The sequence below is a fragment of the Pelodiscus sinensis genome, chromosome 3 (genome assembly GCF_049634645.1).
Source record: "Pelodiscus sinensis isolate JC-2024 chromosome 3, ASM4963464v1, whole genome shotgun sequence".
Lineage (NCBI taxonomy): Eukaryota > Metazoa > Chordata > Testudines > Trionychidae > Pelodiscus > Pelodiscus sinensis.
The window spans coordinates 54,632,512-54,650,212 of record NC_134713.1 but is presented as its reverse complement, the minus strand read 5'-3'; the positions used below and the strand labels follow the sequence as shown (position 1 = coordinate 54,650,212).

Sequence of the window (17,701 nt, the reverse complement as noted above, 5' to 3'; positions counted from 1 at the left end):
CCGGAACTCCTCCGTGTGCCAGCGGCTGCAGGACGGGACCTTCTTCCCCGACCGCCACATCAGGGTCGGGGACGTGGACATGCCCGTCTGCCTGGTGGGGGATGCCGCCTACCCACTGCAGCCCTGGCTCATGAAGCCCTACACGGGACACCTCAATCCCTCCCGCCAGGCCTTCAATAACAGGCTGAGCAGGGCCCGCATCGTGGTGGAGGGGGCCTTCGGGCGACTGAAAGCCCGCTTTCGATGCCTCCTCACCCGTCTGGACCTGGCCGAGCACAACATCCCTCCCGTGGTGGCGGCATGTTGTGTGCTCCACAATTTGTGTGAGCGGAAGGGGGAGGCTTTCTTGCCAGCCTGGATGGCTGAGGCTGACCGCATGGCTGGACACTACGGTCAGCCCCGCACCGCCGCCGTCCGGGAAGCCCAGCGGGGGGCCATCCGGATCCGGGAAGCCCTGCGGGAGAGCTTCCAGGTGGAGGAGGAGGAGGACTGACCTCTCCCTGCATGCCCCACCGGGGCCTTCTTCCACCCTACCCCCCCCTTCCCCTTTCCCCTCCCTACCTACTGTACAATAAAGACACCTGTTTTTCCAACAAAAACGTCTGTTTATTTCACAGAACTGGGGTGGGGGAGGGAGGAATGAAGGTGGGAGAAGGGAGGGGGAAACCTGGGACGAGGGAGCTGGAAGGGGAGGGGAGGGAAGGGAGGAAGGGAAAGGAAAGCTCAGGGGTGGGAGTCTGGGTGCCTCTCCCGTCTCGCCACACTGCGGGTCCGGGGGCGTCGGTGGGGAATGGTTGTGGAGGGGGGGGCAGAGAGGACAGGGGGTGTGGAGGAAGCAGGAGCGGAAGCAGGAGGAGCAGGAGGAGCAGGGGGAGCAAGAGGGGGAGCAAGAGGGGGAGCAGGGGGAGCAAGAGGGGGAGCAAGAGGGGGAGCAGGGGGAGCAAGAGGGGGAGCAAGAGGGGGAGCAGGGGGAGCAAGAGGGGGAGCAAGAGGGGGAGCAGGGGGAGCAAGAGGGGGAGCAAGAGGGGGAGCAGGGGGAGGAGGAAATGGGAAGCGGTCTAGCAGGCTCTGGAGGTGGCCTCGCAGGGCACGGCCCTGCTCCTCCAGGGCCTCCAGACTCCTCTGGCGCAGCCTGAGGTCCTCCTGGACCCAGTGGTCCTGGAGACGGAGCTGTCGGTCCAGGAACCGGAGATGCCGCCTCTGGTAGTCCTCCTGGTTCCTGGCTGTCCTGCTTGCCCGGGCGCGGGCGGCTGCTGCAGGCGGGGTGGTGCGCCCTGCAGTCCCCGGTGCTGCAGCTGTGGTGCAAGAAGACCAGCGGTCAATTACCCCAGGGGCCCAGGTGTGTGAAACCCAGCTCCCCTCTGCAAGGCCAGGGCCCCTGCAGGATCCCCAGCTGCTGCTCCGTAGTGGGCAAGGCCCAGGCGCACGGTCCCGGGGCTCCCTCTCGCCCCAGCCCCCCGTACACATAAGGGGAACACGAGGGTACTCACAGGTGGACGCCTCCCCGGCCTCTGATGATGCAGGCGAGCGGCTCTGTGGGGTGCCTCGGGGGTCCCGGGTCCTGGGAAGGCTGGCGGCAGGCTCCTGGCTCTCAGAGCCCTCTTCCTCCTCCTCGGTGTCCAGGAGCGGTCCCTCTGCCCCGGGGTCAATCACGTCCCGGGGGGCAGGGACGGCATGAGGCCCCAGGATGCGGTCCAGGGCATGGAAGTGGGGGCAGGCCTCCGGGTCAGCCCCTGGCAGGCAGGCCCGGGAGTAGGACTGCCGCAAGTCTTTAATCTTGCAGCGCACCTGCTCCCGGCTGCGCTGGTGGCCCCTGGCGGCCAGGCTGGCAGCCATGCGTCCATAGACGGCCGCGTTCCGGTGGCTAGTGCGGAGATCGTGGACATTTGAGGCTTCCCCCCAAACCTCGATGAGGTCCACGATCTCCGCACTTGACCAGGCGGGCGCCCGCCTTTTGCGCCCCCGGGCAGGCTCCCGGGAGCCGCCAGGCTGGTCGTGGGGAGCAGTGGAGGGCTGGGAGCCCTCGGATGGCTGGCTCATAGTGTGGCAGGTGCAGGCTGTGCAGGCACGGGTGCTTGCAGCCTTGCAACTGGCACAAAGTGAGTAGCCAGCCCGTGGCCCTTTAAGGGCTCCGGGGCCGGGAGGGGGGCAATAGAGTTTCCCTGGTGTTGGCCAGAGTGGCCACCAGGGAAACCTGGGAAGCCTTAGCCTCCCACTAGTTCGAACTAAAGGGCTACACAGCCCTTAGTTCGAACTAGCTAGTTCGAACTAGGCGTTAGTCCTCGTAAAATGAGGTTTACCTAGTTCGAACTAAGCGCTCCGTTAGTTCGAATTAAGTTCGAACTAACGGAGCGCTAGTGTAGCGCATAGGAAAGTTAGTTCGAACTAACGTCCGTTAGTTCGAACTAACTTTCTAGTGTAGACATACCCTTTGAGAGCAGAAGTTGGGAGCTGCTAGAGGGTAGAAGTGGTTCAGAAAAAAACTGAAGAAGTAAAACAAAAGAGGACAGGGCTCTACCAAACTCTACCAAACAAATCATTTGTGTGGCAGTCCCTAGAAAAGGGGCAAAATATAGTACAGCCTGGAGCAGGCCAAAACCAGGAAAAAATGTGATTCTGGAGGAGCTCAGCTGAGGTAGGATATGGGAGGCTTGGGACCTGGGATGCTACTGGGAGCTTAGTTGCAGAAGACCTGAGGGGAAAGTTACAGCAGAAGCATTGTAAGAAACTTGGGGTATGTCTACACTACAGCGCTAATTCGAACTAACGGATCCAGACTAAAAAACTAGTTCGAATTAGTGTTTTGCTAATTCGAACTAGCATGTCAACATTAAGTGGACCCTGAACCGGGGTTAAGGATGGCCGGAAGCAGTGCCGGCAGGGCATCAGATGAGGACTTAGAGAGTGGAGATGCTGTCTCAGGCTAGCCGAGGGCTGTGCTTAAAGGGACCCTACCCCCACCCCGGACAGACAGTTCTCAGGGGTGCCCTGCTTGCAAAGCAGTCCTGGCTTGGATTGCCTGGAGTACCCACACTGGGCACATCACAGCACTCAGCCATCAGCCCGGCTGCACTTGCCACAGGCTGCCATCTGGGGAGAGGGAGCAATTGGGGGGCTGCAGGAGAGCTTCCACCCCCAGAAGCCTGCAGAGCCAGCCCAGTCCTCCCCATCGGGGGCTCGTACCCCATTTCTCCCTCACCTCCTTCCACTTACCCATCTCTAGCCCCCCTTCCTGATATACTAAATAAAGGACAATTGTGCTCAAAAATAGAATCTCTCTTTATTGAACAAAACTGGGGGAGACTGGGAAAAGGAGGTGGGAGAGGGGAAGAGAGAGGGTGGGAGAGGGGAGGGCAACTACAATGATGAGGGGTTTGGAACAGGTCCCATATGAAGAGAGGCTAAAGAGACTGGGACTTCTCAGCTTGGAAAAGAGGAGATGGAAGGGGGATATGATAGAGGTCTATAAAAGCATGAGTGGGGTGGAGAGTGTGCATCAAGAAAAGTTCTTCATTAGTTCCCATAATAGAAGGACTAGAGGACACCAAAGGAAAGGAATGGGTAGCAGGCTTCAAACTAGTAACAGAAAGTTGTTCTTCACAAAGCAAGAGTCAGCCTGTGGAACTCCTTGCTGCAGGAGGCTGTGAAGGCTAGAACTAGAACAGAGTTTAAAGAGAAGTGAGATAAAGTGATGGAGGTTGGGTCCATGGAGTGGTATTAGCCAGGGGGTAGGAGTGGTGTCCCTGCCCAAAGTTTGTGGAAGGCTGGAGAAGGATGGCACGAGACAAATGGCTTGGTCACTGTCTTCGGTCCATCCCCTCCAGGGTCCCTAGGGTTGGCCTCTGTCGGCAGACAGGCTACTGAGCTAGATGGACCTTTGGTCAGACCCAGTACGGCCATTGTAAGCTCAGGGCTCAGGGTCAGGGGTCTCAGAGGACCACCTTGATTTTCATGCACACTTGCTCCTGGGTGGCCAGGCTGGCAGCTCTCCTGCCCTAGATGGCCACTTTCCTATGCCTAGTGCGGAGGTCGGGGACGAGGTCCACGATGTCTGCACTAGACCAGGCGGGTGCCCGCCTCTTGCAGTCCCGGGCAAGCTCCCGGGAGCCACCAGCCTGGTCCGGGGAAGAGGGGGAGGGCTGGGGGGCATCAGGTGGCTGGCTCGATCCGTGCCAGGTGCAGGGTCTGCTGGCTGGGTGCTGGCAGGCTTGCACCTGGCATGGGCACTGTCGCCAGCCCGTGCCCCTTTAAGGGGTCCGGGGCCGGGAGGGGGGCAATAGAGTTTCCCTGGTGGTGCCCAGAGTGGCCACCAGGGAAAGCTGGGGAGGGCTAGCCTCCCACTAGTTCGAATTAAGGGGCTACACACCCCTTAATTCGAACTAGTAAGTTCGAACTAGGCTTAGTCCCCGTAGAATGAGGTTTACCTAGTTCGAACTAAGCGCTCTGCTAGTTCGAATTAAGTTCGAACTAGCGGAGCGCTTGTGTAGCGCCTATCAAAGTTAATTCGAACTAACGTCTGTTAGTTCGAATTAACTTTGTAGTGTAGACATACCCTTGGGGAATAGTCAGTGCTGTGTGGTAGCCCTGGAAGAAGGGGATAGAAAACATGGACAGGGGTTGTTACCTCTTACATCCCCACAGCTCCCAACCCCTGGCCTCTAGCCCAAGCCTGGAAGTCTACACAGGAACAAAACCACTGCAGCCCAAGCCTTTCCAGCTGGAGGGTCCAGCCATAGCATTTTCTTTGCTGTGTAGACATTGCTCCTTTTAGGGCATGTGACATGGCTACAGGTCTAGGCTGTGATGAAAGGGATGGACAACTTTGTTGGCTCTCAGGGAAATGAGGCAGGACACTGAACTGGCTAGGTAGGCCCTGTGATAACACTGTAAGAGTCAACAGTTGAACTTTTGATCATGTTTCAAACAACTTCTTCAAAAAATGGAAGCCTTATAAAATTAAGTTAGATACATAGGAGTGGGCACTGTAGAATTCCATGAAAGAGACAATTCCTCAAATGATTTGTTTTCATTCACACATGATGTTTTAAAGTTCATTGTGACACAAAAATATTAGCTCATCTTTATTAGATGTGGACTCTAGTTCAAATATCCACTATTTACAAATACTTTATAATGAACTCCTCACATGCTACACTTGTGAATTACTCAGGATAACTTATTTTGTCCTAGGCCTGCCAAATGAACACAACCACTGGACCTAACTTACATGGATGTGTTCTGTGAATTTTTATTACCAGAATTTACTTTAACTTGAAGTGTAAAAATGATTCCTTTCTTTTCTCTTTTTGCTGATTGAACTTACTACTGAACAAACCTGCTCCCAGTGAAGCTAATGGCAAAGTTCCCATTTATTTTGATAGGGAGTGGATCTGCCCTCGCATTTCTTCAGTAAGTTCCCTACAGTATTTTTGCTGTTCCTGTTGCAATAATGCGTGCCAATCTATTTGGTCGTTTTATAATAAATGATTTATAGTTCTTCTAGGACGTCCAAAATTCTTTGCCCGATTTCCTTCTAAAACCTTGGCAATTAACTACCAGATACAAATCAAGTAATCTGTGGCTTATGCAATGTAAAAAAATCTTTCATTACCCACATGTACAAAATTTTTCCATTCCAGAATCTTTCTACCAATATGCAAAAACCTTCAAGTGTCCTCCTGAAATGTGAATACAAAGCTACTTAATCTCTAAGGGTATATCTACACTTGCACCCTCTTTCAAGAGAGGGATGCAAAGGAAGACATTCGAAATTGCAAATGAAGCCGGGATTTAAATATCCTGTGTTTCATTTGCATATTCACGTTATGGCGCTATTTTGAAATAGCGTTATTTTGACATAACAGACACTATTAAGACGTGGTTATTTCGAGAGAAAACCCTTCTCTCGAAATAATCCTTATTCCTCATATAATGAGGTTTACCAGTTATTTCGAAGGAAGGGTTTTCTCTAGAAATAGCTGCATCTTAACACCGTCTGTTATTTCAAAATAGTGCTATTTTGAAATAGCACCATAATGCGAATATGAAATGAAGCACAGGATATTTAAATCCCAGCTTAATTTGCAATTTCAAATATCTTCAATTGCATCCCTTTCTCAAAAGAGGGTGAAAACGTAGTCTTACTCTAACACTGAAAAATCTTGAGATGCCAAAAATAATTCCCGAAGACAGAAAACTTGCCAATTGCAATGATTGGAAAGTGTTTGATTTCTTTCTTTTTTTTTTACTTTTGAGAAAACAAAATAATTACAAAGTGTTTATAAGTACTCGTGAATTAGGAGAGGATGAAAATCTGAGCCATATATAGTACCTGATCCCCCAGTTACCTGCACTTGTAACTAACTTTATATCCACCACTAGCCAATGCTATTGTCAGCTAAAGGGATGATGCACTAAATATTTGTATTTAAAAACAGATCTTGTACACTGGTTAAGTGATAGGCTCTGTGTCTTTGCTTCTGTTTTAAAATGCAGTGTTGACAGCTTGTAGACATAGAACATCAACATTCAAAGAGTTGACCAGTCAGTAGTAATTATTCAGATATATTCCAGAACATGAACAGAGTAGAGCAAAGCATAAACTTTCCTAAGCAATATGGCCCCAATCATATGTACATTTTCACTTAATTAAGTAAATGGGAGTACTCACACACAGAAATTCAAGCATGTGCTATGTGAGGATTTATATTTAGCTGTTCTCATGTTCCAAAACCTTTGTGACTTCAATGAAATTATGCATATGCAAAATTAAGCATGTGCATGGTGTTTGGAGCCAAAACTGACAGAGCAAAAATAGGTTTCAGATGAAGGACCCTCTGAAAATTTAGCTGTAAAACCTTTTAGAGTTTTGAAATTGCACAGTTCCTGTCAGAGGTGACAAAAAATTAGTCGATGCTGAGCACCCACTGGCAGACAAGCTCCCAAACTCTGCCCCGCTCCACACTTCTAGTGGTGACCCATCCCCCTCCCTCCCTGAACTTCCAGAGCTCCATGAACAGATGATTCATTTTGTTCAGGTGGCTCCAGAGGGAGTAGAATGAGCTGGGATAAGGCACACTTGAGGAAGGAGGCAGAAAAGATGCAAGGCAGGGGCAGAGGTTTGGGAAAAGAGGCAGAGTGGAGGGATGTCCTGTGGTGGGGGAAGGGTCGAGCATCCCCTGACTAGAGGGGAATTCGGAGCCTCTGGTTCCTGTAATAGCTAGTTTCCTGGTACTAATTCATCTGCCTCATTGGTCTCATAGATCTGACTCAACTCGTTGCCTCACCTGTTAGAACAGGGGTGGACAAATACTGGCCTGCAGGCTGGATCCCATCTGCCAGGGTTATCCCCTGGTGGGCCCCCACACCATTGTATTTACCTGCGCCTCACCTGGATTTACCTGGATCACCATTCCGGGCCAGTGGGAGCTGCGATTGACTGTACCTGCAGAGGGACAGGTAAATATAGTGGCAGTGGCCCAACAAGAGCTAACCTTGGTGAATTGTCACTGTTATATTGCCCATTCCTGTGTTCGAATGACTTAGCTGTGTCCCAAGATGTTATAGAAACATGGTGGATGATGTAATATCTTTTATAGGACTGACATTGGGTCTAAGATATTACCTTACTCCCACCCCAAGTCTCTTTAATATTATAGAAATGATATTTGACCAATTCTGGAAATTTTAAACAAGTCAATGGACAAGTATTTTTCTATCTTTGTTCAGAGCCATAAGTAGACATTTTAGTGTTTAAGGTGAGCAAGCATATTTGTGCCACCTACATATTTTTTACATAATTTTTCCTCCCCATTTTTCTGTCCCACTGGCTTTGTGCCCTGGGCAGCTGCCCCACTTGTCCTGCCTTATTTACAGCCTGTTACAAGCTTCTTCATTCTTGTGTTTCAGGTTCACCAATGGTTTGGAATCTATTGTGGTTTTTGTAAATATTTATAACAAAAAGAAAAGCTCAGAACTCTTTAATTTATAATGTTTAAATTAGTAATTTATAAAAAATGAATCCTCACAGTAATCCAGTATCCAATTCCTGCCTCCAACAGAATTCTATTTCTTCAAGCATAACCACATCCAGTACACAAGCAAAAACCTCAGCTTTCAACTGACACTTTGTGATGGGGTGGACTAGGCCCCGAAGCCCCCTGCTGGAAGCTTGTGGCCTTAGAAAAAAGAGCAGAGGAGAAGTCCTCCAGGTGAGCTAGGGTGGCTCCTTCCACTGTAACCAATCAAAGCCCAGTAAGCCAGTATAAAGAAGCTGCTCGGCCAGAGCTAGTCATTCCTCTTTGAAGTTCAAGCTAGGTAGACCCAGAGACTGACTGAGAAAGTGGCAATACCTTGGACAGGTCAGTGTGGAGAACAGATTGCAGATCTGACTGAAGCCCAGGGCTGGCAAATGAAGATCAGAGGTTGTGGGTAGGAAAAGTTGCAGAATCCTGGACAGGGTGCTGTTGAAAATCTGAGAAAAAGCCTTGAGGTGAGGGCAGGGATGGTGCAGACCTAGGGGGAAGTGGCCCAGGGATCAAGTTGCAGTGAAACCTTAAGGACCGGTCACTCAGCAGACAATTGCTATTTACATGGTCCCTGAACTGGGACTCAGAGGAGCGGGTAGGCCTATATTGATAGAATATTATTAGGCAGAAAGCACCCAAATAACATAATCTAGACATGTTGTAGCTATGTTGGTCTCAAGATATTAGAGAGACATGGTGGATGACGTAATATCTTCTATTGGACCAATGCTGTCCAAGGCATTACCTTACAGTAGTTATTAAAGGGGGCAAGAAGAAGCATGGTCCTAGGCAAGCTAGAAGAAGAGGAACCTGGGACAGCATCCACTCCCAGAGCCAGGAGAAGGAGTGGGAGCTTGTGGACACATGTCTTTGGCCAGATGGGCACTCAAGAGAGGGTGAGCCCTCTACCTCCTAGCCCTTTCTGTTACTCAAAGAGATGTTTTTTTCTTGATTAGCCACATATAGTAAATACACAGATGACCAATGTGTCTTTTTTTAGAAGAGGGCCTTACAGTGGCAGCACATTAAAATTAACATTACAATTAATCTTTCTTCTACCGTTCTATAAGATGTGCCATACTGTTATCTCTGTTATATTACTGTGAAGTTAGTGTCCAATAGTCCTTCTCATGTGACTAAGAACTATCAATGTAAGGGTTGTACCATCAGGCTCATAATTTTAATCATATTTTTTAAACCACTTACTCATATGGGATGAATGCTGTTTATTTTAACAGCTATTTGGTCAGTTCATATTACTGTGTTATGATTACAATTGCCTTAGTGCTGTTTAAATTATGAATAAAATAATGTATAAAATGCATAGGTCACTCAGGTGCACTAAGAAAGTCATATTTAGTTACTATTGGGGGTTTCCTTAAAATTTGAAAGAAGAACACCCATCTTGAGAATACTTGGTTAACAGGGCTTCAGCTGTGACAGACTGAATGTTGTTCTAAGGAAGAAACACTTGCTATGTAAAAGCATTTCTGCTAGACCCTGGTATTAGAATCTTTACAATATATTTTAGAAATGTGCATCTGTCTGTCTGTCCATCTGTGAGTATGATTATCTAAGGACTCCTCCTACCTAAACAGTAAGAGCTAGGACACCAAATTTGATATTCAGCTTCCTCTTGTCCTTACTTAAAGCAAGGTTTGGGTTTGGTTGAGCCATTATAATAGGCTGATAAAACATAAGTAAGGCTGTGTCCAGACTCAGGGGTTTTTTCAGGAAAAGTAGCCTTTTTCCAAAAAAACTTCCCCTGCATCCAGACTCAAGCAGCATTCTTTCGAAATTAAATCGAAAGAACGCGGCTTTTCTTTCGATGGCGGTAAACCTCATTTCACGAGGAAGAACGCCTTCTTTCGAAAGTTCCTCTTTCGAAAGAAGGCGTTCTTCAATGTAAATAGGGCTTCTTCAAAAGAGAGTATCCAGACTCACTGGATGCTTTCTTTCGAAAAAGCAAGCCGCTTTTTCGAAAGTTCAACGTGCAGTCTAGACGCTCTCTTTCGAAAGAGGCTCTTTTGAAAGTATCTTTCGAAAGAGCCTCTTTCGAAAGAGGCTTGCAGTCTAGACATAGCCTAAGGGAAATGTAGGCCTTCTTTTAACAGTGTATGTTTAACTGCTGAAAAGATAGCGGTAAACTATCTATGTAATTATAACCTTCATCCCTTGAGCTATTATTTCTCAACCTAAACTAGATAATGTCTGGTCAGGACTTGGATGGGAGTCCTTTAGAGAATAACTAGGTGCCGCAGGAAGTGACAATGAAGATTCAGAATATAGCACTATTGCTCCATTGGTCAACACTGACCCAATGCCCTACTATCAAATTCTGGATGATATGCCTTTGGAAGAGCCTCTTTCAGAAGAGAAGCAAAACTAAGGCTTGGCGCTCATAGTGTTTACACCAGTATTTTGGCCAAATATCAGCTTGGATACCTACATTCCAACTACCTGAATTTTTCCTTATTGTTACTCTTCACTTCCTTTCTCCAAAAACTGTTGTGCAGTTTGTCCGATTCAGAATAAGTATAAGAATAACCCTCTCCGGTGACTATTGTATTTAAATAATGGGTGAAAACTACCCATATCATACTCTAAAATGAAAGTAACTTACTAAATGCAAAATTTAAAGTTAATGATAGGTAACAGATAAAAGAAACATAGGCTAACAGTGATGTCAGAACATTTCTTTTGGAATATCAAACATCTAAAGTTCTTAAAAGACTGAAATTAATTCTAGTTCTTCTCTGGCATTATTTCTGTAGGTTGAGAGTGTGAGTTATATCCGAGTTGCAAACTCAGTCTATTTAAAGTGTACTTCCCTTCAAACATTGCATTGCTAGAAAAGAAATATATTATACTGAAAGACTGAGAGACTTGACTAAGATTTTGTTTAGACAAGCTAGATTTATTTGCTTTTCCTTTAAAATTCATGTGTTAAAAATGATCTTATTTTCCACTTGCACAGACTAAATGGATTTTACATTCCTGAGAGCATAAGAAACTATTCTGGAATTGACTCTGGCTGGCATTTCCTTTAACACTTAACCATGTCATTTTAACAACTGTTTTCAATACTACAGGACAGAAAGGTCATTATTTCTGCTTTTGGTTTATTTATAACTGTGGACTCATAGAATTTTCTACTAATTTTTTTAAAATATTTTATTTGTAGACAACATATCCTGCACATTTTTCTTTTAATGAATGATGAAAATATACCATGTACCAGAAAGAACATACTATGCAGAATAATTTATTTACTTATATTTTTAGATTAAGGATGGTTGGTTAATAAAATCCTTTAACTGTATCATAACTAGCTACTAGGCATCATATACTTCAGAGAGTTCTGAATCTTGCATAGAAGGGTTTTCTTTAGGGTGGTGCAGAATTCAGGGTATTGAAAATAATTAACAAAATTAAACACTTCAAAGAATTGGACCCATTTGTTTCTAGACTCACTGGCTGTGTCTACATTGGCACCCCTTTCCGGAAAAGGGATGCTAACGTAGACTTCGGAATAGCAAAATCCGCGGGGGATTCAAATATCCCATGCGGCATTTGCATTTACATGGCTGCCGCTTTTTTCCGGCTTGGGGATAAGCCGGAGAAAACTGCCAGTCTAGACGTGATTCTCCGGAAAATAAGCCCTTTTGTGGAGGATCTCTTATTCCTACTTAAATCCCCCACGGATTTTGCTATTCCGATGTGTCTAATCTGCATCCCTTTTCTGGAAAAGGGGTGCAGTGTAGACACAGCCACTGATAACTTTCATGTTTGTTCCCTGAGAATTGTTATCACTTAAATTATGTCAACTCATGATGCTGTCTATATGTTTGTACACATAGGATTAAAATGTATCCCATTGCAGGTTATTTATGACATGCTATGATCCCATTGCAGATGCATATTCCTTTGTATTGGCGCTTTGCATAGGAGTGAATGCTACATAGTGGGGAGATTTCACATTTTGTGATGAAGGGGAAACAAAATGTTTTTGTCTAATGATTTTTTACACAGGACAAAAGGGACATAACATAGTACACTTCTGCAGTGTTTTGCTCTTCAGAAATAAAATAAAACCATGTATAGACACATAACTAAGCTCAGAACCCATGCTTAATTTTTTTACTAAAAAGACACTTGTGGCTGGAGATACCCAAAGAAGTTCCCTATCCTACCATCATTATTCAGGAAAAACTCCCGGGCTGCGTCTACACTGGCATGATTTTGTGAAAATACATTTAACGGAAAAGTATTTGCACAAGACAGCATCTATACTGGCATGTGCCTTTGAGCAAAACATTTGCTTTTGCGCAAAGTATCTGTGCCAGAGTAGATGCTCTCTTGCGCAAGAAAGTTCTCATGACCATTTTAGCCATCGGGCTTTCTTGCACAAGAAATTGATGTTACCTATCTATACAGGCCTCTTGCGCAAGAACAGTTGCGCAAGAGGACTTATCCCTGAGAGGGAGCAACAGAGTATTTGCGCAAGAAGCACTGATTTCATACAGTAGAACATCAGTGTTCTTGCACAAATACTCGCAGCCAGTGTAGACAGGCAGCAAGATTTTGCGCAAAAGTAGCTGCTTTTGCGCAAAATCTTGCCAGTGTAGACACAGCCCCATTGTTTCTAGATCAGAAAAACAGTTACGCATATTTTGTATAATTAACCCATTTTTCCCTCACTGAAGTTAAAATACATAAATCAGGATCAATTTCATATCTATCTGTCACTCTGTCAACAACTTAGAAAAATTAATATTAAAATAATTAGAAGAAAATAATGGAACCAAAACATGCAGTGCCAGATTGTCAGCTAGTATAAATTGTCCTATATCTGTTAAAATCAAAGAGCTATACCGATTTACCCCAGCTAAGGATCTGGGCCTATAATTTTTCTTTCCTTATTATTTATTAAAATCCTATTTTTTCTGTATTTCACCACTTTCATGGTGTAGAAGAATTGTAAGGTTCACCTGAAAACTTTTCTTATATTACCAATATGGTGTGAAGGAGTCTTAGTATAAAAGAAAATCAGGCCTTTTTTATTTTTTCCATTATGTAAAGCAAGTGTTGTCTATCATCATCTTCATTCTAAAAATAAAACAGGAACAATGTGATAATCAACAAGGAGTCAAGAAAATAGAGTTAGCAATAACCAGAACAAAATATCATGCAAAATTTTTAAACGCTCATCTCAATATAATTTAAGCATAAATATTATCTTTTGTAGAAAAGGCACCTTAATGTATATTCTTTTTCAGACCCAGGAGATATCATCTATCTCATTTTCTTCTTTCTCTTAATCTCTCTCTCATTATCCAGGGGCACTGTTATGCTTAATCCTTGAGAATTAAGAACATAATTGATTGCTGCTGGAGGTTAGCAGCTAATTTTATAAAGCCTTTTTTGTATGTGTAGCCCCTCAACATCAGCAGTTGTGTAATCAAGGTATAGCAGGATATTCTAATTTTACTCTTCTCGTCAAACACATTCCATATTATTAACATGCCCCTGTTTCCAGAAGGCACACAGAGAAACATTTAGGGTGAAATCCCAGCTCGTTGAAGCCTATGCCAAAACTTCTGTTGATTTTTAGAGAGGTCCAGAATTCACCCATAATGTCAAAATAGATGTCAAGGTATGAAGTTTGTGTTGCTAGCTAAAAGTTATGAATGATGTCCATAGGAATAAGCCCCCTTATATATAGCTGGTTGTAGGAAGTCTATTGTCTTTAAAAATAGCTTCTCTTTGAAATAAGTGGGAAAATCTCCTTCGTGTGGATTATTTTTCTAATTTAAAAATTTTTAATTACGTTTTTAGTAGCAGCTATAAGACTCAATGTGGATCAGCAGTAGGATGTACTCATTCTGGTTTTTGTTTTGTTTTTGTTTTTGTTTTAATTTTCAGCCTGCCACTGTGCATATTAGCAGATTTTGTTATGATGTAATCTTTATTTATACAGGTATTATTTTGGTAAAGTGCTCCCCAAGACTTGTTCATGATATCAAGGTTGAGAAACCATTTTTAGAATATAAAAAGCAGATATGGAAATGTACATGATGGAAGCTTAGAAGCAACTTCCTCCATAATGGGTATGTTCTTGGTGCTATAAACAATAAAAATAGCTGAATAATGATGCTTAGTAGATGGATATTCTGGAGAGAAGGGATGGAGAGTGGCTTTGAAGGTAGGGGAGGGCACGAAAGAAAGGGACAAGTTTGCAATGTGTTCCTGAAACCTAGCAAAAAACTGGGCAGATACAACAGACAGGTGTTAACTGGCCTTTTAGAAAGGAGGGAAGAATAGGCAGATACAGAAGAGGAAGATCTAGCTAGTAGCAAGCTGGATATCTGCAAAATTTTACCACTTTAGTCATGATTTTTCACAGATGTTTCAAAAACCATAAATACAGCAAAAATGAATTAACAGTGCAAATGACCAGTTCTATAGTGATTCTTACATGCCTGTCCTATGTGTTATCAGAAGTTAATTAAGTAGCTAAAGTATACTGATCAGTAAGCCTAATTTCCATAAGGAAAAAATTGGTTGTAATTATAAACACCATTGAAAAATCATCTTGGTGGGCCCTGAGGGACTGAAGTAAATCAAAATAATAGTATGTGTTAGAAATGGGGTGGAAGTTATTACTTAAGATACAATACCATTACGTGACTCCATGTAATACTTTGAACCTGAACACTTGTCCAGTACTGAGCACCGTATGTCAACCAATATATAGCATGAATAGAAGGTTCAGAAATGGGTGGTGAAAATGCTCAGCACCATGGAAAGATTTTGGCATGATGAAGGAAACATAAAATACTTGCAAAGTTTTGTTTACAGAGGAAGCAAATAAAATGGACAGGATAATGGCATAAAAATGGATGGCATAAGGAAAATCAAATGGTATAAGGAAAGTCAATCAGCTACTCCTTTATTTAAAATGGGGCAGTCATTGAAATCCAAAGACAGAAAATGTATAACTGATAGGAGGACATATGTTAAGCAACACACAAGTATGCTGTGGGAATCATTGTCATGAGATATCATTGAACCCAAGAATACTAGGATTTCACAAAAGTTTGGGCATTTTAAAAAAAGGGAGTAAAGGATTTTTTAATAAAGTCTGTGAGATCTCATGCTTCAGGGCACCAGCCAGACACTCAGGGTGTATCTAAATTATATGGCTCCATTGATGGAGCCATGTAGATTAGGCAGGACAGCAAAGGGAAATGAAGCTGTGATTTAAATAATCGCCGCTTCATTTAAATAAAAATGGCTGCAGCGCTGTGCCGATCAGCTGATTGTTGGCACAGCATGGCAGTCTAGACAGGGATCTGCCAACCCCAGAACCCTTCGTCGGCAGATCCTTTAAGCCTTGTTCCGGCGCTGTGCCGATCACACGCCATTTCAAAAGTGAAAGTGCTGTGTAGCTGCGGTTCTGCCAACAGTGGAGAGCTTTTTCAACAGATCCTGTACACCTCAAAAAATGGACTACAGGATCTGTCGAAAAAGCTCCCCGCTATTGGCAGAACTGTGGTTACACAGCACTTTCACTTTCAAAATGGCGTGTGATCGGCACAGCGCTGGAACGTGAGTATGCAAATGAAGCCCGGAATATTTAAATCCCAGGCTCATTTGCACTTGCTTTATTTGCATCCCAACAGAGGGATGCAGTCTGGAGGTAGCCATGGAAATAGCCTTTTGTCTTTAAGTCTTAGCAGTGGTTGAGAGGTGACTTCCCATGCACTAAGGGAATCTTTAAAAAAAATAGGAAAGTAGGAGTATTTTGTCTTTTGGCTTGCTGGTGTGGCACACCTGTGAAGAAACCAGAGACCCCCAGGAAAAGGAGACTTCCTTGGTTTGGAAGGCGTGGCCAAGAAAGAAACTGCTTTAGGGTGAGTTTGTAATAATTTTGTACTGAAGTTTTAGCGTAGAAGTAGCTAATTGTTTTCTGTTATTGTGAGTTTATAGTCTACTTTGCTCTGCCTGTTCTCACTTATTACCACTTAAATCCTACTGCTTGTTCTTAATATAATCACTTTTATTTTCTATCAAGCCCAGTGTAAATAATTATTACCTGAGGAAGGAATCAATGTGTACATTCCCCCTTTCATTGTTAAAGGAGGCTTACCTAAATTATTCATTTGGAGTTCTGATCCCATTTGGGGAGTGGTATCCCAGGAAGCTGGGGCCAAAGCTGCATTTTTCTTGGCCCTGAAGAGATTCGGTGTCTGCATTGCTTCTCGAAGGGAGGGGGGGGTGGACCCTGATTCTCAGCTCTGTGCCTTGGCTGGCCCAGAAGAACAAAGCAGCGACAAGCCCCAGAGAGCAAAAAGGAGGGTGGCTGTAACCTTGTCAGCACCCAGGAATCACCCTTAAGCGTCACCTGTGACAGCACCATGTCACAGAGACTATTAATAGAAACTGGAATTTAAGCCTTACAAAAGGGCTGGTCATTTTAGGTTAGAAAGCATAGTTTGGGTTATTTTGTCACACCATTCCCAAGGCCAACTCTGAAGATATATCCTGGAAACATCACTGAGATACTTTGTGAGCAACCAATACAATAAACCCACTTCACAAAATGTTCTTAATTAAATTTTTGTAACTGTAGAATAACTTGTGAGTTTTATTGCAGCTGATTCTCATATTTATTGAACTGCTTACTATGATGTTGGAGCATAACAGACAGCACTTGTATATATCTCGCATTCAAAGAGCCTGTAGAACTGGCAGAATTTAGAATGCTGCCTTGAGTGGTGGGTCTCCAGATTTATGCTGCTATATAACTGAGAATATAATTTGACCCAGTATGCTATTAATACAATCAATTAGAAAGAAAGAAATTTCCCATGTCAGTAATCTGGAACTAAACATAAAATTGCAAGAAAAATCACTTTTTACTTCCTAGGAATAACAAGAACAGAGGCCTGAACTATCTAAGGATTATTCACCATAAATCTACAGTTATAGTAAAGAGAACTAAGGGACTTTCTTGGTGAAAAGTGCTCAGGCAGATAAAACTGGAAAGGTTTCAAAAAGAGATACAAGAATTATCTGAACTCTGTAATGTCTATCTTAGAGTAAGAGACTTAAGAAGCTTGATCTGTTGATCCAAAAGAAATTTAAGTTGTGACTTAATTGTTGTCAATAATTACCTTTAGGGTGAAAAGATTGCTGATAGAGGGATCTTTAATCTACTGAAAAGTGGCTGGAAGATGAAGTTGAATAAATTCACATTAGAAATAAGGTGCACATTTTAAAGTGAGGGCAATTAGCTATAAGAACAACATACCTACAGGTGGTATTGATTCTTCAGTCTTTGGAGTCTTAAAAAAACTGGCTATATTTCCAAAGACTATGGTATAACTCAGTCAGAAGTTGTGGGCTTGATGCAGGAATTACTGGACAAGGTAATATGAAGGTCAAACTAGATCCCCAGTCTTCAAACTTCATCGCACTATGACCCCTTTCTAATAACAAAAATTACTACACAACCCCATGGTGCAGAACTGAAGCCTGAGCTTGCCTGAGCCTCACCGCCCTAGATGGGCCAAAGAGGATGCCCAAGGAATTCAACCCTGTGCAGGAGGCTTGTAACTTGAGCCCCATTGCCCAGGGCTGAAGTGCAAGCCTAAGCCTGAAGCCCTTGG

At 44.1% G+C, this 17,701-nt stretch overlaps 1 long non-coding RNA gene across 3 annotated transcripts in view; it reads right to left on the bottom strand.

The window, feature by feature from the left end:
* LOC106732616 (uncharacterized) overlaps positions 1-17,701 on the bottom strand; it is a 39,989-nt gene that overhangs the window by 12,617 nt on the left and 9,671 nt on the right. For all 3 annotated transcript variants that reach the window (XR_001368859.3, XR_012902568.1, XR_012902569.1), the window contains exon 2: positions 13,019-13,136. This is a non-coding gene — a long non-coding RNA (uncharacterized LOC106732616). The remainder of the gene's footprint in view (positions 1-13,018; positions 13,137-17,701) is intronic.